Source organism: Rhinatrema bivittatum, chromosome 1 (assembly GCF_901001135.1).
Source record: "Rhinatrema bivittatum chromosome 1, aRhiBiv1.1, whole genome shotgun sequence".
NCBI lineage: Eukaryota > Metazoa > Chordata > Amphibia > Gymnophiona > Rhinatrematidae > Rhinatrema > Rhinatrema bivittatum.
Window position 1 is genome coordinate 818333877 of NC_042615.1, and position 27536 is coordinate 818361412.

General features: G+C 46.6%; 1 protein-coding gene and 1 long non-coding RNA gene across 3 annotated transcripts in view; one reads left to right on the plus strand and one right to left on the minus strand.

The window, feature by feature from the left end:
* The window catches only part of LOC115078839 (phospholipid-transporting ATPase ID-like), a 215351-nt gene extending 206296 nt beyond the window's left edge, over window positions 1-9055 (minus strand). For both annotated transcript variants that reach the window (XM_029581907.1, XM_029581893.1), the window contains exon 1: window positions 8758-9055. The gene's annotated coding sequence lies outside the window, so the exon portion shown is untranslated. The remainder of the gene's footprint in view (window positions 1-8757) is intronic.
* Window positions 8304-18083, plus strand: LOC115078891. The gene is made up of 3 exons (XR_003853163.1): window positions 8304-8639; window positions 15054-15155; window positions 17170-18083. It is a non-coding gene; the product is annotated as an uncharacterized LOC115078891 (long non-coding RNA).
* Window positions 18084-27536: the final 9453 nt, after the last annotated feature.

Here is a 27536-nt window from a genome sequence, read left to right on the forward strand (position 1 = left end):
AATCAGAAACAAACATACAGACAAAACTGAAATGGAAAGCCTGAGAAACCAGCCTCAGCCTCTGTGAACTACTGGAATACGGAAGAAACAGCAAAATACAAATATATGAGAAATGCACATTCCCAAAGATAGCATATTCCAATTGCTGAAAGGCAAAAAATATATATATATTTTTACCTTTGTTGTCTGATCTTATTTTTCTAATCGGTTGGTCCCAGTCTCTTTGTTCCCCTTGTCTGTCTTTTCCTAGTTCCTTTTTCAGGGTCTCTTTTATTCTGTTTCTTCTCTCTCCTCTTGTCTTCTTTCCTTCATACACACACACACACACACAGATTCTCTCTCACATGCATTCTCTCAAACACATGCTTTCTCTCACACAGGCTCCCGCTCTTGCATGCTCTCTCACATACACACAGGCTCCCACTCTCATATGCTCTCTCTCACATACAGGCTCTCACTCTCATATGCTCTCACTCACAGGTTCCCACTCCCACACACTCTCTTTTACCCAGGCTCCTTCTCGCACACATAAGTTCCCACTCTCACATGAAGGTTTCTACTCCCACACATCACGTTCTTTTACATGATCTCTCCTACAAGCAGGCTTCCACTCCCACATGCTCTTTCTCACATCAACTGCCTCTCACAACCTCATGCTCTCTTCTTGGGCCATGCGGGATGAGCTCCGCGACGGCCCTGCGATGATCAGGGCTCTTCTTAGGCGAAGGGCTGCACGGGATGAGCTCTGTGATGGCCCTGTGACAGTCAGGCCTCTTCTCGGGCCATGTGGGATGAGCTCTGCGATGGCCCTGTGACAGTCCGGCCTATTCTCAGACGTCAGGCCTCGTGGAATGAACTCCACAACGGCCCTTTGATGGTCAGGCCTCTCTTCTCTGGCCGCGCGAGATGAGCTCTGCAACGGCCCTGCAACGATCGGGGCTCTTCTCAGGCATCGGACTATGCGGGATGAGTTCCATGACAGCCCTTCGACAGTCGGGCCTCTCCTCTCGGGCCGCACAGGAGTAACTCCGTGACAGCCCTTTGATAGTCGGGCCTCTCTTATTGGGCTGCACAGGATGAGCTCCATGGCGGCCCTGTGAAGGTCAGGTCAGGTCAGGCCTCGGATGATGGCCCTGTATTGGGCCTGTCTTCTTAGGTGCCGGGTAACTTTGAGTAGGTGGGCCTGAGCGTGAAGTGGGTGGGCCACGGCCTACCAGGCCCACCCGTGGCGAGTGGGAGTGTGAGAGAGCATGTATTTGTATATGTACGTGGGAGAGTGAAAGAGTATGTGTGTATGTGTGTGGGAGAATGTGATTTTTTTAAAATCCTTTTTAGTTTTAATTACTGGATGTTATTTAATGTTTCTGTTTGAAATATTTTACTGGTGTTTGGAAATTTGGAAATGAGTTTTTAATTATTGAATGTTAGTCTGTTCATTAGTTGTTTTTAATTATTCTTTTTATTTATTTATTTTATTTTATTTTTAATTTTTATAGACCGAAGTTCTTGTAAGAACTACAAATCACTCCGGTTTACATAAAACGATGAACTGCCCAAAAGAGAAAGGGGCTTTACATGGCTTTACATGGAACCATAGAACAGTTGGAACAATATAACCAATGACCTTCCCTCAACCCCTCCGTATCCCTACGTAGGTAAAGAGATCCTTGTATATTTAAACCTCTGTACCCCTTCCCGCCCTACTCACCCTGCCCCTCCAATACCCTTTTGCTAACCCTTTTAACCCCTTTTCCCTTCTATACCGCCCTTAAATCATCCTAACCCCTTCTTATTTCATATTTAAGTGAATACTTTAAGTAAATGTCTCTCATTACCTCCTTAGCTCTACAATTTTGATTATGACTGTACTTATCATCAACTGTATATAGTTGCAGCTATTTGTGTTCTTTCACTCCTTTCTGTCCAGCCTTTGCCCTTCCCTTAGCCTCCCCTCTCCCACTCCCCGGTATCCTCCCTTTCCCACTCCCCTCCCCTCTACTATTGCTCTACTACGCTATTGTTTTACCTATTTATCAGTTTTACTGTGTTATTGTTATATTGTAACTTTCCTCCTTTGAGTTTTTTTTGTAAACCGGCATGATGTGTTTCACGAATGTCGGTAAATAAAAGTTAATAAATAAATAAATAAATAAATAAATGACAATTTAACATAGTAATAAATAAATATTATATATACAGTTAAACTATTTCACGTAGAAATAATGACATATTAAGGTTACAATAGAAATACAATAAAATTGCGGTGAACTTTTGGATTCAGAGATTGTTGTACAGTTGCAAAGACATGATAATAAGACTTGGTGTGTTATTCATGATTATGGATAACAAGTATTTAGGAAGTCCTCCCGTCTAAGTAGCTTTGAGAGTTTGGGAAGGCTTGTTGGAAAAGCCAGGTCTTCAGTTTTTTTTTTGAACTCTTGGTGGCTGGGTTCTAGTCTTAGATCTGGGGGGAGCGCGTTCCACTGGTGGGGGCCTGCTGAAGATAGTGCTCATTTGCTCAACGATGATTTTACTTGTGGGGCCTGCAGTGTTCCTTTGTATGCGCTTCTAATTGGTCTAGAAGATGTGTGCGGTTGAAGTTGAGAGCTTAACATGATCGGGGCTAGTTTGTATGTCGCTTTGTGGACGATTGTGAGTACCTTATAGAGTATCCTGTGTTTAATAGGAAGCCAATGTAGGTTACGAAGGATTGGGGTGATATGATCCCTTTTGTTAGAGCTTGTGAGGATTCTAGCAGCGGAATTCTGTACCATCTGTAATGGTTTGATGGTGTTGATGGGTAGACCTAGCAGAAGGGAGTTGCAATAGTCGAGCTTCGATAATATGATGGATTGAAGTACTAGCCTGAAGTCGGAGAAGTAAAGGAGTGGTTTTAGTTTTTTGAGGACTTGCAGTTTGTAAAAGCAGTCCTTAGTGGTAGTGTTTACAAACTTTTTTAGGTTTAGATGGTTGTCTAGCCATGCTCCAAGGTCTCTGACGTCAGGTGAGAACACGCTATTTGAGTTTGGTGGAGAGAGGCTTGATGAGATTGTAAGGGGGTCCTGGGAGACAATGAGCATCTCGGTTTTATTGGCATTCAATACTAGGTTGAGGCTTGAGAGTATTTCCTTAATGGGCTGTAGGCATTCGTTCCAATATGTGATGGTTTTTTGAAGGGATTCTGTAATCGGGAGAAGGATTTGTATGTCGTCTGCATAGAGATAATGGGTAAGCTTGAGGTTTGAGAGTAGGTGGCAGAGAGGGAGGAGGTAGATATTGAAGAGGGTGGGTGAAAGTGAGGATCCTTGCGGGACTCCTTGATCTGTAAGTACTGGGTGCGATTCTTTGTTGTTTATCCTGACTTTGTAGAATCTGTTGCTTAAGAAGGACTGAAACCATCTGAGAGCTGTGCCTTTGATCCCTATATTGGCAAGTTGGTCTATAAGTATGGTGTGTTTTACCGTGTCAAACGCAGCAGAAAGATCAAGAAGAACAAGCAGGTACGATTGTTTTTTCTCCAGGTTAACGAGGATGGTGTCAGTGAGAGATAGTAAGAGGGATTCGGTGTTTAGGAGTTTTCGGAAACCATATTGAGCCGGGGATAGAATATTATGATCTTCCAGGTATTCTGACAGTTGCTTGTTGACAATTTTCTCCATCAATTTGGCGATGAGGGGTAAGTTTGCGATAGGTCGAAAGTTAGCTGGGTCCGATGGAGAGGCGTTAGGTTTTTTTAGTAGTGGTTTGAGGATTGACAATTTTAACTGGTTAGAAACTAAACCTTATTGGTATGGTTTTACTAATTTTATTGTTTTATGAGGAATGGTGATGTTTCTGTTTTTCCATTGTTGAAGTGCATACAGAATTTGGCTTGTTGCGATTTCCAGTTCAGTTTTTATCTGTACATTTCTATTTATACTTTATGGTTTCTCTATTCTGTATTTGAGGGTCTGTCTGGGTTTTGCATTTGTGACTGAGGTTGTGCTATTCCAAGAGTGTGCAGTTTCTGTGTGGGCATCTATAGCAGCTTGGCTTGTTGTGCTTTCCTAATAGGGGAAGAAGAACTGGTGTTTTAGGCCTGGTGTAATATTTGCACTGTTACCTTGTCATAAGTAGGGTTTTTGCTGTTTGGCTGCTGGCAGGTAGTGCTGTTTTGATATAGAAAGTTTATTGCATTGTAATTTTGTTTTTTCGTGGCTTTCTGAGGGTCAAACCCATGCCCAAAATGCATTACAGTTCCAGGCGTCTCTTGCTTTTTTGCAGGGTTTTCTGGTTGGCACCTCAACAGTGCATGTAAATATAATATACATATTGTAAATGATATTTTTACCTCAGAAGACTGGGTTTTCAATGCCAATTTTCATATAAAATCTATTATAAATGCTTACGGGTAGATTTTAAAAGACGCGCCTATTGTGCACCTCCCTGCGCTCGTGCCGACCCTGGATTTTATAACATGAGCGTGGCAGCACGCGCATATTATAAAATCGGGCGTAGATTTGTTCGCGCCGGGTTGCACGAAGAAACCTGCGCCCTGGCGTAAGTTTAAAGATGTGCCCCATACTGGGAGGTGCGCACGCGGCCGGGACATTTTCGGAACGTGCTCGGCCCGGCCACGCGCATATCTCCCGGTTTTTGCGCACGCCGGGTTCTTAAAATTTACCTTTAATTTTTAATTGTGTGTGAGGAGGGCGTGATGGGGGGGGGGGGTGGGAGATGCAAGGTTAATACCCTTGCAACCAGCCGTTGGCCTTGCTGTACAAACATTGAACGGCGTCTCCCGACTCCTGGTGTCGTGCATTGTGTGATGGGCGAGGGCGCGGTTCTTCACTTGGCCAGAGGCTACGGCTCTGGGGGAAAAGGCTTAGGCGGCCTTCAGATCTCTTTAAATTCTGGTGCTCAGGAAGCTTCCCGTCCTGCGGAATGAGGCTCTGTAAGCCGGAACCCGCCCAGTGAGTCCTGCACGGGAATTCGTTTTTCTGGGTAAGCGTTCCACTGAATATTCGGATAAAGTTTGGGCGGAATGAAGTGTCCACGGGGATTTAGCCGGGATAGAGCTCACCCTGGAGCTTTCTAGCTAAATGTCAGCCTGCCCTGGTCGCACCTCCTCTTTGTCCAGGCTTATTTGTAAAAGGCAAGCGCGAGCAGATATTACCGCGTCCTTCTTTTGGATTATGGACCTCTGGGGACGGGATGCACGAATGCAACAAATGCAAAAAAAAAAAAAAAAAACCCACGCAGACCCTCACCAATGACAGGATATGCGACCGGAGGCTAGAAACAGAAAGATGCAGACAAAAACTGAAGCGGAAACCCCAAGAAGCCCCACTCTGTTTGCAATGGAGCCCCAGAGAAAGCGAAACAGAAATGCCGTTCCTCCTCTGCCGTGCAAAATGCAAACATATCGCAGACGCCCATTTCCCAGAGCTCACAGAGAACATTCAGGGATTCCCACAAAAGAACGAGCAGGAAAAATTAATGCTGGGGGGAAGAGGAGACGCAGCAGCAGCAGAACACGTCTGAGCCTGCCAGCAGATCAGAAATGAAAGCGGAGCAGCCACGGCACCTGAGCCATGACCCTGACCTGTACCTTCACCGGGGGCATTTTCTGGGTACGATTTTGGCTACACCTGTAAAACTGTCCTGCCAATCCAGGTATCCGAATCTGGGATAGCAATGAGCTGTAAGGGTCTGGGAGTTCCTATTTCATGACATTTTATTTTACGGGGGGGGGGGGGGGGGGTGCCCTGCTTTGTTCTGTGGGGGGTTTTTTGTAATTGGCAAATTCTCTTAATAAAGTTTTTTCAAAAATAAAATGTTTTCTTGCGTTTTACGCCTGAGCCTGCTTCTTGCACATTATTCAAGCCTCCTCCGCTCTAGGGCGCCCATGCTTAGGTTCTGAAGCCTCGCCAATTTGTTTGGCTTTCTCCGGCCGCCTCTGCTCTGTCTCTGCCCAGTGGCCTCCAAAACTGAAGCCGTATTCCAGAAACCTCCTGCACAGAGGTGTTATCACCTCCTTTTTTTTTTTTCTCCCTTCCCCCTCTCCCTAAGTACCTCAGCTCCGGCCGCTTCCTTAAACCTGAGCTGCCAAACTCTTGACCACTCCCTGGGCTTTCCCAGATCACTTATTTGTAATCCTCAACCTGCTAGAGACAAGGCCTGACCTGCAAACCCCTCTGCAATATCACAAATACAAATCTACAGAGAGCTGGCCCCCAGGCCTCACCCCTAAGGCACTCCACCCATTACCCCTCAGCCCCTGGAGTTACCACCTCCCAACGCCATTTTTATTCTTCTCCTGCTGTTTCGCATTTCCAGTTCAATCCGCAGCAGGACTGGGATGCCGAGCCCTCGTTTGCCAGTATCTGAGGATGTCGTCCCCCACCCCCCTTTCACGATCTGCTTCCAATCCACTTAACCCGGTGACAGTCCTGGGCTCCCTCCGGAGCCCTAAATCCTCAGCATGGAACATTGACCTTGACTTCCTCTCCTCCCCCAGAGGTCGGGGGACATGACCTCTGCAGCGCCCCGGCCCTGGCCAGCCTGTGATCCAAGGGAGGACCTTCTCCGTGACGGAGCGCAGCGGGCTGGTGCCGCCCAGCCAAAGTACCCGCCCAGTCTCTAACCCAGTACCCGCCCAGTCTCTAACCCAGTACCCGCCCAGTCTCTAACCCAGTACCCGCCCAGTCTCTAACCCTGTACCCGCCCAGTCTCTAACCCAGTACGCGCCACTAAGCAAGTAAGGAAGGAGACAGGAAAGCATGTGCGAGGGGGGGGGGGGGGGGAGGCCTGCAGCGGCCCGCAGGGGACGGCTTTCCCAAGTGGATGTGACAGGGCCCTGCCGTCACCCTCGCGGGACAGAGATGCGACGCGTTGGGGCCAATTCGCGGCAGAGTCGGGGGGGGGGGGGGTAGCTTACACCTGTGCTCCCTTGCACTACATTTCGAGAGCTAAAGTGCACAGGCCCCTTTCTCTTCGGAGACTTGCAGTCTCGGTTTCCCACTAAAGCGCCCCGCGGATAATGAAACCGCAAAGCCCCACCCCCACCCCGGCTGCCGGGCGGGTAAAGGGATGCGCGCGCTCCGGGAATGCGCGTGGAGGTTTTGCCCCTAGGAATCGCCTGCCGCTCGTGCGCCTCGTCCGGCGAGGCGCGTGGCCCGGGAGGACGGATCCGAAGTTAAAGACGAGACTCAGCCTTCAGCGCAGCGCGAAAGACGCGAGCAGAAAGGGGGAGGCTCGTGTGGAGGGGAAGGGCAGCCCTGCTGCCTCCATGACCCCCCTCAAAACTGTTCAGGGACGCAAGGCGGAACCGAGAGACCCACGGGGGGGGGGGACACACACCACTGGCTTCCTTGTCAGCTCTGCCGCCTCCACCTCCCTGCAGTTTGCTGGCAATGCCAGGGAATTTCAAGCAAAGGGGGGCACCATTGAGCAAACTAAGTGGCTCCCTAGGGCGCCAATATTTTTCGAGAGGGGTGAGCAGCAAAACACCCTGAAACCTCCACCCTTTGGAGGCCCAGCACCACAGGAGCCCAGGGAAGGGAGGAGACAGAGCGGAAGCCGGGGTGGATGAGGAAGTCGTGGAGAGAGGGCGCTGGGCAGGCGACAAGTGGGGCGGGAGGAGAGAGCGAGAGGATCCTGTTCAGGTAGGGGGTGGAGAGAGAGAGAGAGAGAGGGGCAAAGAGATTGGAGTGATGCCGGTGTGCTGAGCAGGGAGTGGAGGGGAGAGAGAGGAGGATGCTGGAGGAGGAGAGAGGCTGGAAGGAGGGGAGGGGGGGTCCTCTGATACCCTTGCACCAGCCCTGGGGGGGGCACTGCCTCCGAATGCCAGTCACAGACACATGAGGTGAGCCGGGTAAAAGGTCCCCGCTCCAGCTTGGCTCTTGGACAGCGCCTGACAAGAAGGTGCCAGGAGCCCCGACGGCGAGGAAAGTGTAACAGAGCTAGAGCTGCACCTGCTGCCGGTGCTATAAAAGCAAAGAAAGGCAGCACAAATATACATTTAGGGGGAAGAAAGAAATGCAAGCCACCTCAACCCCCCAAGAAAGTGGCACAACTCTGGCCATCTCCTTCCCTGCGGACACCCCCCCCCCCCCCCATTAAAGGCTGAGAGGGCGGGGAGGGAAAGGGAGAAGTGAGAAGTTAAAGCGGGACTTTTCTCACCTGAGCTATGAGAAAGGCCACCAGGGCAGAGAGAGGGCACCAGAGGCGCCACCGGGCTCCAGGACATCCTGCCCCTCCTCGCAAGCTAAATAACAAAAGGAGGCCGCCCAGCATTACTCACACCCACCCTTAGGGCAGAGATCCGGCAGCTGTGGGACTGCAAGTCCTGGCCCAAGAGGGGACCCACAGGCATCGTCACCTCCGGGTCAGGGCTGGATTTAGAAAGAGGGAACATCGCTACTTGCCCGGGGCGACAAATTCTGAGGATGCACAAAACCTGCGGGTCGTCCCTGTCCCCCCCCGGCTCCTGGTCCTCTGCCTGTGGGCACCGCAATCTTAAATCCGGCCCTGCTCTGGGGGGGGGGGGGTTTGCTCTGTCAGAGCAATCAGAGGGATCACGGTCCACAAAAGGTTCTGCGGGACTGCTGCCACCAAAAAAAAATACGTGGCCAGAGAACCACAGACAAAACTTCCAGGTAGGGGCTGACCGGACAGGGAGCTGCCAACCCCTTCCCCCGAGAGCGACCCTCGGACTCAAAGCAAGGAGCTCTCCCTCCCCTGTGCACGCGGGGCGGCCACAGAATGGAACGTTACCTGGAGGAGCCGCGCGAGCTGCGCGCGCGTGAACAGGGGGAGAAGCGGCACCCGATCCGCGCGGGCTTCCAGTCAAGCTCCTTTCAGTCGGACCGGCTGCCAGCCTGGGAAATCCTTCCGTTGAATTTTGAATTGTGGTGTCGGAGTGCTGGGGGAGAGGGGGGGGGGGGAATATTTCCAGAAGGTCAGGGGGGTGAGTTTGCACGGGACAGGAATCCCCCCCGTCCCCCGGGAGTGAGTGGCTGCAGCCTGGCACGGGCTAGCACTGAGCAAACAGCAGCAGTTGAGCTTTGACCCTCCCGGCGCACCTGCCTCGGCGTCGCGTGGGCTTGGCTAGCACGAGGAAAAGAAGGAACAGTCACAGCCAATAGGGGGGGGGGCCTGGCTGCAGGGCTCTGATAAGGGACAGGAAGAGCAGCGGGGGCCGCTCCCCGGGGAGGGAGAGAGCCAGGTAACCACAGGACGTGTGCACTGCTGGCAGCCCAGAGAGCCGCGCACTTTCTGCCCGGACTCCTCAGCCGGGCAGAGGTTTGCCTTCCTCCTCCCTCTACCCCTGCGACTTTACAAGCTGACCTTACCTGAATTCCCACTCAGAGGAAAAAAAAAAAAAAACCTGTTCATGAATGCCACCTACCAGAATTCACTGCACTGCTTACATTGTTTTTACCTGGGCACACAATACCCGATGACGAATACAGGAAAACATCTGAAAGTTTTAGGTGCCAGTGGCTGCTGTCAGAAAGAAGTGGCAGTCTTCCCTTCCCTCTGCTGAATAAGAGAAGTTTGGGAAATGTCTGATGACCTGGAGGTGGTGAATCAGTGTGATAAGGAGCCGGCTAGAGCCAGAGAAATGCCGGGCCGCACGGGGAGAGGGCATAACTAGAAAAAAGAAAAAAAGGGGAGATAATACCTCTGTGCAGGTCACTGGTGTGATCCCACCTAGCATGCTGTGCTCAGATCTTGTGGTCTTTACTCCGAAAGGATATGGATAGGCTAGAGGCAATCCAGAGAAAGACGATCAGAGTAGTGTGGGGCCTGCACCAAAATCCATTCGAGATGAGGCTTCAGGACCTAAACACCTATATCCCAGAGGAGAAGAGCAATGGGGAGCTATGATAGACACACATACAAACACCTGAAAGGCATGAATAACTTATTTTATGTTAAAAATACTTCTTAATCACCTTCATAAGAACATGAGAAGTTGCCATAGTGGGTCAGAACAGGGTTCCATCAAGCCCAGCATCCTGTCTCCAACAGAGGCCAATCCAGGCCACAAGAACCTGGCAATTACCCAAACACTAAGAAGATCCCATGCTACTGATGCAATTAATAGCAGTGGCTATTCCCTAAGTAAACTTGATTAATAGCAGTTAATGGACTTCTCCTCCAAGAACTTATCCAAACCTTTTTTGAACCCAGCTACACTAACTGCACTAACCACATCCTCTGGCAACAAATTCCAGAGCTTTATTGTGCGTTGAGTGAAAAAGAATTTTCTCCGATTAGTCTTAAATGTGCTACTTGCTAACTTCATGGAATGCCCCCTAGTCCTTCTATTATTCGAAAGAGTAAATAACCGAGTCACATCTACTCGTTCAAGACCTCTCATGATTTTAAATACCTCTATCATATCCCCCCTCAGCCGTCTCTTCTCCAAGCTATAAAGTCCTAACCTCTTTAGTCTTTCCTCATAGGGGAACTATTCCATTCCCCTTATCATTTTGGTCACCCTTCCTGATTGCATCTCTCAAAGCGATTTAAGACATAATCATAACATTAAAACACTATACAGAGTAGAAACAAATCTGAACAGACCAATATTGCCAAAAGCAATGCTTACTAGAGATGTGCAAAGCCCGAACCTTTTGGATTGAGCTTTGTTTTTGGACCGCCGCAGGAAATTTCGTATTTCCCGCGGATCGGGACTTTGAAATTCGGGGGACCCAAATTTCGGTTTAGCGCGCGCTAACGTTAAAATGTTAGTGCGTACTAACGGGAGTTAGTGCGTACTAACCCAAAAACCGAATTTTCCCGAAATTTCGGGAAAATTTGGTTCGGGTTTCGGGTTCCCCAACCAGGACGAATTAGGCAATTTCGTCCTAAATTATTGCACATCCCTAATGCTTACTAGTCGCTCACAGGCCATTGTTGTAAGCCATGTTTTTACTTTTCTCCGAAACCGCAGAATCTCCTATTCTTCCTCACGCCTGGAAGCACAAAAGAAAGTGATCTATTTCTCCCAGCTGCTGCCGAAACCTTTTTACCTCAGGGAGTTACAAAATGTTTATTCATCGACATCGAGCTTCTACCTGTTTCATGCCTTATTAATTTACCTCTCAGATGCAGAGGGGACTGGCTAAGTCGCGTCTTGAAAGCCAACAGTAACACTTTAAGCTTACAGCGTTCCTGCACCGGGAGCCAATGCAGGCCCAGCAGTAAAGGGGCAGCAGTTCTTGCACTGCCTGTAATGATGCGACCCTACAGTGCTCTGAATTACTTGATGCTTTCTTAGGAACTGGGGAACCTTTTGGGGAAGGGGGAGTCTCTTCCGAAGGGATGGGCTCCACCTTAACCAGGGTGGAACCAGACTGCTGGCACTATCCTTTAAAAAGGAGATAGAGCAGCTTTTAAACTAGAACAAAGGGGAAAGCCGACAGTCGCTCACCAGCGCATGGTTTGGAGAGAGGTATCTTTAAAGGATACTAATGATGCATTAGAATTAGGGCATCCCGACAGTGAGGTTCCAATAATTAGAAAAGTAGTCCAAGTGCCTGTAACTAAAAACTCACCTGAGCTAAAAAATTCTAACTTATCCCTATCAATTAAAAAGCAGAATGAAAATACAAACAAAAAACAAACTTTGAAATGTTTGTATGCTAATGCCAGAAGTCTAAGAAGTAGGATGGGAGAATTAGAATGTATAGCAGTAAATGATGACATAAACTTAATTGGCATCTCAGAGACATGGTGGAAAGAGGATAACCAATGGGACAGTGCTATACAGGGGTACAAATTATATCGCAATGACAGAGAGGAGCACTCGGGAGGAGGTGTGGCGCTTTATGTCCGGGATGGCATAGAGTCCAACAGGATAAACATCCTGCATGAGACTAAATACAAAATTGAATCTTTATGGGTAGAAATCCCTTGTGTGTCAGGGAAGACTACAGTGATAGGGGTATACTACCGTCCACCTGGTCAAGATGGTGAGATGGACAGTGAAATGCTAAGAGAAATTAGGGAAGCTAACCAAATTGGTAGTGCAGTAATAATGGGAGACTTCAATTACCCCAATATAGACTGGGAAATGTATCATCGGGTCACGCTAGAGAGATAACGTTCCTGGATGGAATAAATGATAGCTTTATGGAGCAATTGGTTCAGGAATAGACGAGAGAGGGAGCAATTTTAGATCTAATTCTCAGTGGAGCACAGGACTTGGTGAGAGAGGTAACGGTGGTGGGGCCGCTTGGCAATAGTGATCATAATATGATCAAATTTGATTTAATGACTGGAAAAGGAACAGTGTGCAAATCCAAGGCTCTCGTGCTAAACTTTCAAAAGGGAAACTTTGATAAAATGAGAAAAATTGTTAGAAAAAAACTGAAAGGAGCAGCTACAAAAGTAAAAAATGTCCAAGAGGCGTGGTCATTGTTAAAAAATACCATTCTGGAAGCACAGTCCAGATGTATTCCACACATTAAGAAAGGTGGAAAGAAGGCAAAACGATTACCGGCATGGTTAAAAGGGGAGGTGAAAGAAGCTATTTTAGCCAAAAGATCTTCATTCAAAAATTGGAAGAAGGATCCAACAGAAGAAAATAGGATAAAGCATAAACATTGGCAAGTTAAATGTAAGACATTGATAAGACAGGCTAAGAGAGAATTTGAAAAGAAGTTGGCTGTAGAGGCAAAAACTCACAGTAAAAAGTTTTTTAAATATATCCGAAGCAGAAAGCCTGTGAGGGAGTCAGTTGGACCGTTAGATGATCGAGGGGTTAAAGGGGCACTTAGAGAAGATAAGGCCATCGCGGAAAGATTAAATGATTTCTTTGCTTTGGTGTTTACTGAAGAGGATGTTGGGGAGGTACCCGTAATGGAGAAGGTTTTCATGGGTAATGTTTCAGATGGACAATCAAATCACGGTGAACCTAGAAGATGTGGTAGGCCTGATTGACAAACTGAAGAGTAGTAAATCACGTGGACCTGATGGTATACACCCCAGAGTTCTGAAGGAACTAAAAAATGAAATTTCAGACCTATTAGTAAAAATTTGTAACATCATTAAAATCATCCATTGTACCTGAAGACTGGAGGATAGCAAATGTAACCCCAATATTTAAAAAGGGCTCCAGGGGCGATCTGGGAAACTACAGACCGGTAAGCCTGACTTCAGTGCCAGGAAAAATAGTGGAAAGTGTTCTAAACATCAAAATCACAGAACATATAGAAAGACATGGTTTAATGGAACAAAGTCAGTATGGCTTTACCCAGGGCAAGTCTTGCCTCACAAATCTGCTTCACTTTTTTGAAGGAGTTAATAAACATGTGGATAAAGGTGAACCGGTAGATGTAGTATACTTGGATTTTCAGAAGGCGTTTGACAAAGTTCCTCATGAGAGGCTTCTAGGAAAAGTAAAAAGTCATGGGATAGGTGGCGATGTCCTTTCGTGGATTGCAAACTGGCTAAAAGACAGGAAACAGAGAGTAGGATTAAATGGGCAATTTTCTCAGTGGAAGGGAGTGGACAGTGGAGTGCCTCAGGGATCTGTATTGGGACCCTTACTGTTCAATATATTTATAAATGATCTGGAAAGAAATACGACGAGTGAGATAATCAAATTTGCAGATGACACAAAATTGTTCAGAGTAGTTAAATCACAAGCAGATTGTGATAAATTGCAGGAAGACTTGTGAGACTGGAAAATTGGGCATCCAAATGGCAGATGAAATTTAATGTGGACAAGTGCAAGGTGATGCATATAGGGAAAAATAACCCATGCTATAATTACACAATGTTGGGTTCCATATTAGGTGCTACAACCCAAAGAGATCTAGGTGTCATAGTGGATAACATTGAAATCGTCGGTGCAGTGTGCTGCGGCAGTCAAAAAATACTGTGTACAATTCTGGTCGCCGCATCTCAAAAAAGATATAATTGCGATGGAGAAGGTACAGAGAAGGGCTACCAAAATGATAAGGGGAATGGAACAACTCCCCTATGAGGAAAGACTAAAGAGGTTAGGACTTTTCAGCTTGGAGAAGAGACGACTGAGGGGGGATATGATAGAGGTGTTTAAAATCATGAGAGGTCTAGAACGGGTAGATGTGAATCGGTTATTTACTCTTTTGGATAGTAGAAAGACTAGGGGGCACTCCATGAAGTTAGCATGGGGCACATTTAAAACTAATCGGAGAAAGTTCTTTTTTACTCAACGCACAATTAAACTCTGGAATTTGTTACCAGAGGATGTGGTTAGTGCAGTTAGTATAGCTGTGTTTAAAAAAGGATTGGATACGTTCTTGGAGGAGAAGTCCATTACCTGCTATTAAGTTCACTTAGAGAATAGCCACTGCCATTAGCAATGGTTACATGGAATAGACTTAGTTTTTGGGTACTTGCCAGGTTCTTATGGCCTGGATTGGCCACTGTTGGAAACAGGATGCTGGGCTTGATGGACCCTTGGTCTGACCCAGTATGGCATTTTCTTATGTTCTCATCAGTTTTCTTGGAAGGCTCAGGAACAAGGCGTTGCAGTAGCTGATATGAGAAAGCATGAGCCATAGTTCTTGACGTGAACAAATCCAGATAAGCATCGGAGTTGCCGCACCAATTTCACCTTCTCTTTTGGCTCCAGTTCGACCTCCTGTAGTCCTAATGCACTTTACAGTCTTCCCTGTCCCAAGACATAAGACCTCTGTCTCATTGGTATCCAGAACTAGGCTACTAACCGCTACCCAATCGACTGCCCTTTCCAAGCACTGATTGATACGTGAGGAGAGCCCGGATCGGGACGTCATCAGCATAGACAGATGCTTTAAAGCCTGTTTCACGCACGGTGCTCCCTACCTGCCATATAAAAAGGTTAAAGCGCCGTGGAGAAATGGCTGTACCCTGAGGAACTCCAAGACTTACCTCTCTCATCTCCCTTGCAAAAACCTTTCAAGCCATTTAATCACCAGATTCCTCCATGCAAATAACTCGCATCTTTGTAACAATATTTTATGATCTACTAGATCAAATGCACTCGACAGATCTAATAATATTAAAAGTGCATTCTCTCCCCTATCTAGCCTAGGCAGAGCATCCTCTAGCAAAGAGACCATCAAGGTCTCCGAGTTACGGGCTGTCCTAAAGCCTCCTTGTGCTGGATCCAATGCATCAGCATTTTCCAGGTAAGTAGAAACCTGCTTAATAACAACCTTTTTCATCACCTTTGCCACAAATGGCAAATTAGATATCGGAAGGAAGTTACTACACAATCTTGGATCCAATTTTTCATGTTTTCAATTGGGGCGAGATAATGGCAGTCTTACAAACTTGAGGAACTACACCAGTATCTAAAGAACGATTAATCAGACTCAACAGGCAGCTTACAACCTTATCTGAGCAGCCTTTAATATACCAGGATAGGCCAGGATCAAGTAAATAACTCGATGGCCTAATAGTAGCAAGGACCTGTTTCAGTTCAAAGTAAAGTGACTGAAACTCCCCATTACTTCCTCTGTGCTCTTCCTTCCTCTAACTGTCCCACCTCGATCACAGGTCCTGACAAAACCGCATGTCCAGAATTCTCACTTATTCCTCTCCTTAAACTATCTACCTTGCCTTTAAAATACACAGATTCTGAGATTTTGATCTTTAGAAGACTTTCCACTATTTTTCCTGGCACTGAAGTCAGGCTAACCGGTCTGTAGTTTCCCGGATCGCCCCTGGAGCCCTTTTTAAATATGGGAGTTACATTTGCTATCCTCCAGTCTTCAGGCACAATGGATGATTTTAATGATAGGTTACAAATTTTTACTAATAGGTCTGAAATTTCATTTTTTAGTTCCTTCACATAACATATAGAAAGACATGGTTTAATGGAACAAAGTCAGCATGGCTTTACCCAGGGCAAGTCTTGCCTCACAAATCTGCTTCACTTTTTTGAAGGAGTTAATAAACATGTGGATAAAGGTGAACCGGTAGATGTAGTATACTTGGATTTTCAGAAGGCGTTTGACAAAGTTCCCACCCACCTGCAGACTAGTGTCTGACCAAAGCACTTGTTCCGTGCCCCCAAATTTTACTTTTCCTTTTTGGCATGCTAATGGGAAATCTAGCACAGGGCCAGTAACTCTGAAACAGCCGCACGGGTGCACGTGCGTGCGTAGGCTGGCTCGTGCCAAAGGACACCGCCATATTATACGCACGTCTATGCGCACATGGTATAAAACAGAATGTATATGCGCAGACAATTGCGCACAATTTTATATGGATGCGCACATTTGCACGCAAACGCCGCCTCTACTGCACAAGTGGGGAGAATTTAGTAGATGTGCGCCAGTGCCAGGTTCCTCAGTTTGTTCCCAGTTAGCCCAGGTAAAGGATAGGTCTTCCTAACCCCCTAGTTAATTAGCCCCTACCCTTAAAACTCTGCTGACTAGCCTATATGTTTTTTGTTCCTGGACTCGCATGCCATCCATAGCAGAAGTAAAGTTACGCGGTAAGGGACCCTTGGCACGCGCTTGTGTATGTAAATACTTACATGCAAATTTCATTGAGAAGTCTAGGAATGGCCATGCCCCGCCCATTTTTGCAAACGACCTGTGATTGAGGTGGGACAGTTAGGGAAAGAAAAATAAGCGTGTATTTGCTTGATTTTTTTTAAAACTGTGCGGTGTGTGCTGGGCTGGCCCGATTTCTGTGCCTGTCTCCCGGCTTTGGCACACGTAGGCCTTTATCTTGAGTAGAGCCTTGGAGCACCTGCTGCAAATCTCCAATCCCCAATGCAGTTAAAAACTCTTGCACTTAAAAAAACCCCACATCCTTGTCTAAATGTAAAATAAAATCACCTAAAACAAAAAAAAGTAAGAATATTTAGAAGCTTGAGTCAATAAGGCTTCTAAGCCATCATCAAGCTGTTGAACTATCAAGTGTAGAATTAAAGGTCATGATGCCACCAGGTTAGCAAGTTTGCATGGTGGCTAGTGGAAGCTAGAGTGGAGGAGGATTCAGAATAAATGTTGTTGTTTTAGATTAATAAGTTTTATTGTTGCAATTATGCATGTATAGTTGTTAACTGCCTAGAATAGGAGATCGTGCAGTGTACAAATGTTTCTTTTGTTTCAAATAAATTGATAAATGAAATGAACTTGCAAGGGGGTAGATTCAGGAATGTCAGGTAATATGTTTTTTTTCCCACAGAGAGGATGGTGGGTGCCTGGAATGCCCTCTCAGAGTGGATGGTGGAGGCTGAAATGGTAACAGACTTTGAAAAGCCATGGAATAAACACAGATGATCCTTACTTGGAAAAAGTGAAGTGACGGTGGAAGCATGAAGCCATGATGGTGGCTGATGGTCTTATCCAGCTGATTCATTCTCTTATTCATGAAGCCGGTCATTCCTTGGACTTGATTTTTTGCCTTGAGAATTGGTTAAATTATAGCTCCCAGCTCCATGTTCTCAGTCACTTCCAGGTCTGATTATGCTCATTTTATTTACTGTTGCTAGTATTGCGGCATGCACTTCTTGTGGTCATGAGTGCAGGAAGAAAGCTAGACCACATGTTGAGCTAGAGAATTGCGGTAATAACTGGGAGTTGGAGATGGATGGTATGGTTATTTGTAACTTATAATAAAAACGTTTTAAAATATATCCAAAGCAGGAAATCCGCAAGGGAGTCGGTTGGACTGTTAGATGATTGAGGAGTTAAAGGGGCTCTTAAGGAAGCTATATGAATTCTTTCCTTCCATATTTACTAATGAGGATGTTGGGGAGATATTTATTCCAGAGTCAGATGAACAGAAACAAATCATGGTAAACCTGAAAGATGTAGTAGGCCAGACTGACAAAATGAAGCGTAGCAAATGACCTGGACTGGATGGTATACACCCCAGGGTTCTGAAAGAACTAAAAAATGAAATTCCAGACCTATTAGTAAAAATTTGTAACCTATCATTGAAGACTGGAGGGCGGACAATGTAACCTTGATATTTACAAAGGGCTCCCTGGGTGATACGGGAAACTATAGATTGGTTAGCCTGAATTCAGTGCTGGGAAAATTAGTAGAAGCTACTCTAAAGAACAAAATCACAGAACATATAGACAGACATGATTTAATGGGACACAGCCAGCATGCATTTACCTAAGGGAAGTTTTGCCTCACCAATCTGCTTCATTTTTTTGAAGGGGTTAATAAACATGTGGATAAAGGTGAACTGGTATATGTAGTGTTTTTGGATTTTCAGAAGGCGTTTGACAAAGTTCCTCATGAGAGGCTTCTAGGAAAAGTAAAACGTCATGGGATAGGTGGCGATGTCCTTTCATGGATTACAAACTGGCTAAAAGGCAGGAAACAGAGAGTAGGATTAAATGGTCAATTTTCTCAGTGGAAAATGGTAAACAGTGGAGTGCCTCAGGGATCTGTACTTGGACCATTGCTTTTCAATATATTTATAAATGATCTGGAAAGGGGTACGACGAGTGAGATGATCAAATTTGCAGATGACACAAAATTATTCAGGGTAGTGCTAACGCATGGAAAAGGGTCTGAGTGTTGGACTCTTAAGAATCCAACAGGAAGATAACATGCCTACTAGTGAAGGTGGAGCCCAGCATTTTAACAGATTCTGGACACATAAGGGACTAATGTGGAGGTCAGTAGTAGGAAAAGGGTGAAGGATCAGGTGAAAGACATGGGTGATGATGTTGATGATGGGAAACTGGTATTGGGTTTCTTATGGGTGCTGTGCATTTACCTAAACCAAAGTGGAGGAATCTCATCTGGGCAGATTGGATGGGCCAAACTGGTCATTTTCTGCCGTTATTTACTCTTTACTATGTGGAGCCCCATTGGACAGTGTGACCAGGTGTTGCCAGATATTTTTGGGCCAAGCCTGATCACAGGACAGGCATTCCTTTAAGCTCTTGCCCAGTTGCTTGTGAGACCCTTTGTGCGTTTTGCATAATCCCTCTAGAGTCAGCAGGAGGAAATTGAAGGAGGAATACCTTACTGGGTGAGCTCCCAAAATCAATGAAGAACTTCAGATTTCCACCCGGCTCCTAAGTCATTATTTGGCAAACATTTAGCCGGATAACGTAGGGGTGTTTCAGGAGCATTCCAGCACAGAGCTGAGATGGTTGAATAACTTATGGAGTTAGCCGAATAAGTTATTTAGCTACGTCTAGCTACTGCATCCAGGAGGTTTAAGGTTATTTAGGCATGAGTTGCAAGATAACTTTAATTTAACCTTATCTCCCACCCCCCTACCCCAGTGAAACCCATGCTGTCCGATCCCCTCTCTCCCCCAGTCCCTCCAAAATAAGAAGAAAATGTTATGAACCTATAGGGCCCGAAAAGCCTCCCGTCCCCCTCCAAAAGTCAAACCATACATTCAAGAAAGGTCCCCAGCAGAAAGCCCCCAAACCCCTCCTCCCCTCCCCCCACAGTCCTCATACCTTGACTGGGAGCTGAGAAGTAGCATTCAGCGTTGCACCTTTCTCCTGATTCCCAGATTTACCTCTCTAGACCAGAAATTTCATCAAGAATCCATTCCCAAGCCTCAGCCTGCATGTCTGACATTGCTGCCTAGATGTCGCACACCACCTTAAACTCATGGTGGCCAGTACAGAGCTCATCTTCCCCCCAAAACCCAGTTGCCCTCTTACCCTTTCTCTGTTTCTGTGAATAACACTTTCATCCCCGAGTCCCCTCAGCTCAACTCCTCTCCTACTCAACACTGCTAAAATGTGCCCTTCTCCTTTATAACATCACTAAAGTCTGAACGCACCACCAGAGCCCTTATCCACTCTCATTCCTTCCCTACAAGCTGCCCCCTCACAGGTCTCACAGCGAGCCATCTCTCTCCGCTACAATCCATCCAAAATTTAGCTGCACAAAAGTCACTACACCCAAATAATCCTTCTTCTAAAGTCACTGCATTGGCTCCCTATTCGCTCCCACATACAGTTTAATCTCCTCTTGCTCGCCTACAAGAGCCTTCACTCTGCAGCTCCTCACCTCCTCTCCTAGCTCTCCCTACACCCCTCCTCGTGCACTCCGCTCATCCGATAAGTCACTCCTATCCGTGCCCTTCTCCTCTACTGCCAATTCCAGACTCCATGCTTTCCACCTGGGCTGCACCATGAGCCTGGAATAGATTTCCTGAGCTGGGGCGTCCTGCTCCCTATCTGGCCTTATTTAAATCCCATCTAAAACCCCCTTTTTCTAAAGCTGTTTTTAAATCTTAACCCCTGATTCTCCAACTCACAGCCTTACTGATTTCAACCATTTATCTTAATAAAATTCCCAAAGCTTCTTTTGTCCTGTATTTTTGTCTTGATTAGATTGTAAGCTCTCCTGAGCAGGGACTGTCTCTTACGTGTATTTGTACAGCGCTGCATACGTGAAGTAGAACTATAGAAGTCCTAAGTAGTAATAGTAGTAGAAAGGGTTACATGTGTTATTTTGAAAAGGAAAATTACTTATAAACTCAAGTCTCGGGTGATCTGGACGCGTTTGAGCCTACCACATTCTGGCAGTGGGACTTACAGTTTGCTGATTCCCTGATTGCTTTGCTCTAAATGTTGCGTTGTATCCCCATTGATGGACAGAAAAAACAATCCTACAATCATGCCTCCACTCAAAATACTGAATCGTAACACAGCGATATCGCCCGTCACCCACGCACGCAACCTTGGAGTCTTAATTGACAAAGAACTATCCTACAAGAACCACATATCCGCAAAAATCATAGATGGATATCACCAACTCCTAACACTACGACACTTAAAACTATTCCTGTCACACAATGATTTCAGATCAGTACTCCAACTACTAATTTTCTCCAACCTGGATTACTGCAACTCTCTACTATTCAACGTACCTATTACCACATCAGACCTCTACAAATCCTACAAAACACAGCCGCCAGAATTCTCACCGGAACAAGAAAATTCGATCCTATTACTCCAACCCTCATCTCATTAAACTGGCTGCCAATAAAATACAGGATTGACTACAAAGTACTATCCATAATTCACAAAATAATATATGAAAAACAAACTGGCTCAGTGCATTTATAAAACCTCACTCACCAAATAGAAATCTACGATCAGCTATAAAGGCCTACTAAAAATCCCACCAATCTGTCACAAACTTACCACAACTCGGAAGAGAGCTATATCCCTAGGAAGCCCCAAGCTCTGGAACTCCCTTCCAACGGAACTAAGAACACAACAGAATCTAAAAACATTAAAAAAAAAAGCTAAAAACATGGATGTTTACAAAAGCTTACCAAATCTCCCAATAACACTTGACTAATGATTTTACAAAAAGAGATCAGCCTAATACCTGAAAGACTCGTGGAAAGAGTATACACTTGTATATTAAAAAGCCATGTGAACAATTGTAAATCTGTAGGAATATAGAAATATACGACTACAGAAAGCGATCCTTTGTAAAACTGTTGTGATGGCGAAACCGAATGACGGTATATAAAACTCGATAAATAAATAAATAAAAGATTTACTGGGATAAATACTGCAGCCAGAAGTAATTAGCACAGGGAAAGCTGCAGGCAGGCCCCTGATGTTGCGCTAGAGGACGACCCTTGGGCTGAGGTGGGGTTGATGCAACCCGTAGGTAGGGACCTACGGGTCCCCACCGTCGGCAGGCGAAGTGGGCTGATGGACAGAGGCCAGCTGGCACTTCACCAATACCAGCTCTCGTTCCCCACGGGTTGAGCCTTTGGGTGCCGGGGTCGGCTGGACTTAGGTGGGCCTCTGTATGTCATCGTTGATGGAGTGATCGAAGTCAGCCCAAAGACAGCAGTAGAGAGATGATTCAGTCTGGTACTGGATGAGGTAGTGTCCCGGAGACCCGGGCGCTAAAGGAACAAAGTCAGACAGGGTGGCAAATAGTGACAAGCAAGGCTGAAGTCTGATGACGGAGGTAGACAAATGTAGTTAGGCAAAGCAGAGGTCTGGGTCTGTAGAGAGGCAACGGTGTGGTCAGGCAAAGCAGAGGTCCGGGGTCGAGAGAGGCAACGGCGTGGTCAGGCGAAACAGAGGTCCGGGCTTGGAGAGAGTCAACGGCGTGGTCAGGCGAAGCAGAGATCTGGGCTTGGAGAGAGTCAACGGCGTGGTCAGGCGAAGCAGAGGTCCGGGCTTGGAGAGAGTCAACGGCGTGGTCAGGCGAAGCAGAGGTCCGGGCTTGGAGAGAATCAACGGCGTGGTCAGGCGAAGCAGAGATCCGGGCTTGGAGAGAGTCAACGGCGTGGTCAGACGAAGCAGAGGTCTGGGTCTGGAGAGAGGCAACGGCGTGGTCAGGTGAAGCAGAGGTCCGGGCTTGGAGAGAGTCAATGGCGTGGTCAGGCGAAGCAGGGTCAAAGTCCATGTAGGCAATCTGAGGAAGGGTTGAAGAACAGGAATCAAGGAAATCAGGAACAAGGGTCAACGAGGAACAGGAACACAGGAACAAGATGAATCTCTCAGGAGGCAACGAGTACTTGACCAGCGAGGAGACCTGATGCAAAGGCAAAGCTAGGGAGTGGAGCCTGTGCTTAAATACATCCGGGGCTGCGGCTCCCGCTGTGGGCCCTACTTAAGGTTCAGTGATGTGCACGTGCCTAGGGAGGGGCGTGCAGCGTCGAGTAGCAGTGTCTCTCCGTGGGCCACGCGGAGCAGTGGAAATGGTAGCTGGACTGGAGACACCATGGTCTGTAGCTGAGCCGGAGGCACCAGGGGTGGCCCGAGGACGGAGCTGGCGGCCTACCGCCGCCAGAGACAGGGGACCAAGTGCTGGAGTTACTGAAGAGAGGTGAGGGGGCCGTGCTGCGGGTCTGCCGCTGACTGCACCGTAACACCTGAGGATGACTTCACTCCTTGAAACTTTGGAGTCTTAGTGGAAGATGTAGTCACATTAGCCATATACACTGTGTAGAGACCCCTTGGGAGCTGCACTAGAAGGCCCTAGCCTGGGATACAGGTTAGGAGGTAGGGGAGCAGCTCCTGGGAAGATGCTGGAATTGGTAGCTCCTGTTCTCGTAACTGCAGGCGGGGAGAGAATGTGGTGTAGCTATTTTTTGTGAGCTTTCTGAGGAGTAGGATCAGTTCTGTCGCTGTAGGTTCCCTGATTCTGGGGCAAAGCTCCCCACCCTGTAAGCACAGGGTGCTCCATCTGACTTGAAGGGGTCGGAGAAGAGAAACCTCATCTTAAGAGCTGATGTTTGGAATTTATCTCTCCTGGCTTTGAGAGGGTTAAGCCCAGCTCAGGGTAGAGAAGACCCCCTTGTTCTCATCTCACAACTCTTGGAGGGACAGTGGGGACTCACCACAGAAGAGCCTTGATTTGGGGTTTTGGAGAAGATTTTGTTTTTTGATTCCTTGGTTTTGGGAGGACGTTTGCCACCCTTCCTGCCGGCAGTGTGGAGAAAGAAGTTTTTTGTTTTTCACTTTTCCAAACTGGGTTTATTTTGGGATGGGGGGAATGAAAAGGAGCTCATTGAGAGAACCCCCCTCACGAGAGTCTCTATCCTTGGGTGGAAAGGGTGTTGCGCACGGACGTTGTTTTAGTATCTGGGTCCTTTATGGTGGAAATAGAGACTCCAGGGCTGGAAAGAGAGTCAATTCTGTCCAAGGAGCTCTCACTACCCAACCTGAGAAGGAGGGCCACCCAGGTATCTGCCATCCTGAGGGCCATCCATACAGAGAGAAAGGGAGCGAGTTACAGCCGCACAATGGAGATTACTGTAAGGAGATGTGTCTGGTGCCAGATGATAAACTTTGCTTTTACTAGCAATAGTAGTAACATGGAATAGACTTAGTTTTTGGGTACTTGCCAGGTTCTTATGGCCTGGACTGGCCACTATTGGAAACAGGACACTGGGATTGATGGACCCTTGGTCTGACCCAGTATGGCATGCTTAATGGCTTACTTTGCTCTGGAAAGGAATATGACGAGTGAGGTTATCAAATTTGTGGATGATACAAAATTATTCAGAGTAGTTAAATCACAAGCGGATTGTGATACATTACAGGAGGACCTTGCAAGACTGGAAGATTGGGCATCCAAATGGCAGATGAAATTTAATGTGGATAAGTGCAAGGTGTTGCATATAGGGAAAAATAACCCTTGCTGTAGTTACACGATGTTAGGTTCCATATTAGGAGCTACTACCCAGGAATTATTAGGAATTATTAAGAAAGGAATGGTGAATAAACAGAAAATGTCATAATGCCTCTGTATCGCTCCATGGTGAGACCGCACCTTGAATACTGTGTACAATTCTGGTCGCCGCATCTCAAAAAAGATATAGTTGCGATGGAGAAGGTACAGAGAAGGGCTACCAAAATGATAAGGGGAATGGAACAGCTCCCCTATGAGGAAAAGCTGAAGAGGTTAGGGCTGTTCAGCTTGGAGAAGAGGGGGATATGATAGAGGTCTTTAAAATCATGAGAGGTCTAGAGCGGGTAGATGTGAATCAGTTATTTACTCTTTTGGATAATAGAAGGACTAGGGGGCATTCCATGAAGTTAGCAAGTAGCATATTGAAGACTAATCGAAGAAAATTCTTTTTCACTCAACGCACAATTAAACTTTGGAATTTGTTGCCAGAGATGTGGTTAGTGCAGTTAGTGTAGCTGGGTTTAAAAAAGATTTGGATAAGTTCTCGGAGGAGAAGTCCATTACCTGCTATTAATCAAGTTGACTTAGGGAATAGCCACTGCTATTACTGGCATCAGTAGCCTGGGATCTACTTAGTGTTTTGGTACTTGCCAGGTACTTATAGCCTGGATCGGCCACTGTTGGAAACAGGATGCTGGGCTTGATGGACCCTTGGTCTGACCCAGTATGGCAATTTCTTATGCACATATATTCTTAGATACAGAGAAGAGAGACACAGACAGGAACAGCAGAGATTGTTTTACCTATGAAACTTCACTGGCTGAAATTCTGATACACATATACACACTCATACACACACACACACACACACAAAATAAGTGTACTAAAGGAGAGACATTTGAAGAAGACTGAACTCTGTGCAGCAATGGTTTTTTGTTTTTTTTTAAACCCAAAAAGGTAGATCCTTAGGAAGCAGCTCCCCCTAGTGGCAGTCCTTGCCTACGCAAGACATGGTTGAGGTCTTTAGGTAGTGTTGGGCATGGTAGTTGGTAAACTATAAAAGATGCATACTGCTGTCTGGACTATAAGCTACTGATAATATACACAAGCCTGTACTGTCTCAGAGTAAGAAGAATATAAATATATAGATACCGGAAGGAGATTACACTGGAGGTGGAGGGGAGGGAAGTGAAAGTGTAAGGGGCTCAATACTCAGGAAGCCGGTGAGCAGAAAAATTATCCGGCTACAGTTAGATGGATAACTTGTCCCGGATATTCAGTGAGATAAACTTCCCACTGAATGTAGTCGCCTAAGATTATCCAGCTATCTTTAGCTGGATATCTTTAAACCTAACTGGCCAGCTTTTGAATATGGCTAGTTAGGTACAAAGTTATTTCAGATACTGGGTGGGTGGCAGGGCCTGGAGGAATGGCAGACTAGAGGGGTGGGGGTGGTGAGGACCCATCATTTTGTTTAAATTTACTAAGGAGGAAGGGGGCCGTGCTGGAGGGCTGGGCCTGATATTTACATTCTTGACATTCGGCAGGGTCTGGGGAGGCCCTCAGGCAGCAGGGGTTTTAGACATTTGTGGTGGTGGGGGCACAAATTGGGCCAAGAGGCCCACAGTGATGCATTTTTCTTTTTTTAGAGAAGTGCCATTTATTGAATTTCTTTTGAAGATATCTGGTTAAATGACAAGGCTGCGAAATTGGAGGCCTGCTCTGAGGCAGGTCTAAAGTTATTGAACTCACTTAGCCATTTATAGTTGCAAATCAGCTAAGTGGCTGGATAACTTTCCTCTTCCAAGAAACACCCCTACATAATCCGGCTAAATTTTAGTCAGATAATCAGGATAAATGCCATTGAATATTGACCCCAAGGAATCAAACTGGAGGTAAAAGGGTGGAGTTAGATTGAAGGAGATGGGCAATAAATTGGAGTTAATGGCGCTGCATGTTGCAATGATGGCGCAGGAAAGGGACTTGGGAAGCAGTGATGTTGTTGTCACATGGAGGGAAAGTGATGATGTGCTTCTTTGTATTGATGATGCGGGAATAGAAGGGGATGATATTGGCTGCTTGCATTGATGGTATAGAGGAGGGAAGGTGATGTATCTTTGTATAGATGATATGGGAATAGAAGGGGATGATATTGGTTGCTTGCATTGATGGTATAGAGGAGAGAAGGTGATGATGTTGGCTCATTGTATTGATGATGCGGGAACAAAAGAGGATGGTATTGGTTGCTTGCACTAATGGTATAGAGGAGGTGATGATGTATCTTTGTATAAATGATTAGGGAATAGAAGGGGATGATATTGGTTGCTTGCATTGATGGTATAGAGGAGAGGAGGTGATGATGTTGGCTCTTTGTATAGATGATTAGGGAATAGAAGGGGATGATATTGGTTGCTTGCATTGATGGTATAGAGTATTATTTAGGAGAGTTGTGGGTGGATCCTTTGGCCGGTGGCAGATGACCATGCCCCCGGGGGAAGATCCCGAGAGGGACCACCGGTCAGGTTCAGAGTTAGGAGACAGACACACACTAGTTCTTTTATTAGACAGTATACTGAACCACCAGAGGTGGCAGTAGTGAGCTGGAATGCCCAGCTGGGCTGTAGTCCCTCAGATACTGGAACAGCGATCCCTAGAGGCTGAGTTGTAGAGAAACTGAAATATAGTGAGTAGGCAGGGTATGCAGAGTTCATGGACAGAACCTGATGGTAACACTCACACAATGTCTCATAGAAGCCCAGGAGCTGGAATGAAGTAGACCCTAGAGGAGCGAGTACCTGGTTCCAGGGAAAGCTCTGAGAGTGCGATGGTAACTCACAGATGTAGTAGGCAGCGATGACTTCCAGGCAGAAGTGAATTCCGAAGAAGTCCGGGAACGAGGCCCCCGAGGAGCGGGTACCCCTGGTAAGTCCGAGGAGGCAGAGTAGCTTGGAAAGACGTAGCGAGTCTGTTGCCAATCCTTGCTAACTCGAGTTGTTAGCAATTCAGAGACCTTTAAATAACTGAAGCAGATGACGTCATCTCAGGGGGATGCCTGAGGTTCGCGCCACTTCTGGTACTTGAGGTGGGGCTGCGCCGCGCCCCTAGGCATCAGGTCAACATGGCGGATTGCAGCGTCGGGCAGGTCCGAGGACGCCGCACGAGGATGGCCGAAAGACGCCGCAGCAGCCAGCCTTCCATCAACCCCAGAGGGAGTTGCCAATGCGGTAAGGTGGGCAGAGTAGAGACGTCGGGCAGCGACGGTCGCAACAAGGAGGGAAGGTGATGATGTTGGCTCTTTGTATTGATGATTAGGGAATAGAAGGGGATGATATTGGCTGCTTGCATTGATGGTATAGAGGAGGGAAGGTGATGATTTATCTTTGTATAGATGATATGGGAATAGAAGAGGATGATATTGGTTGCTTGCATTGATGGTATAGAGGA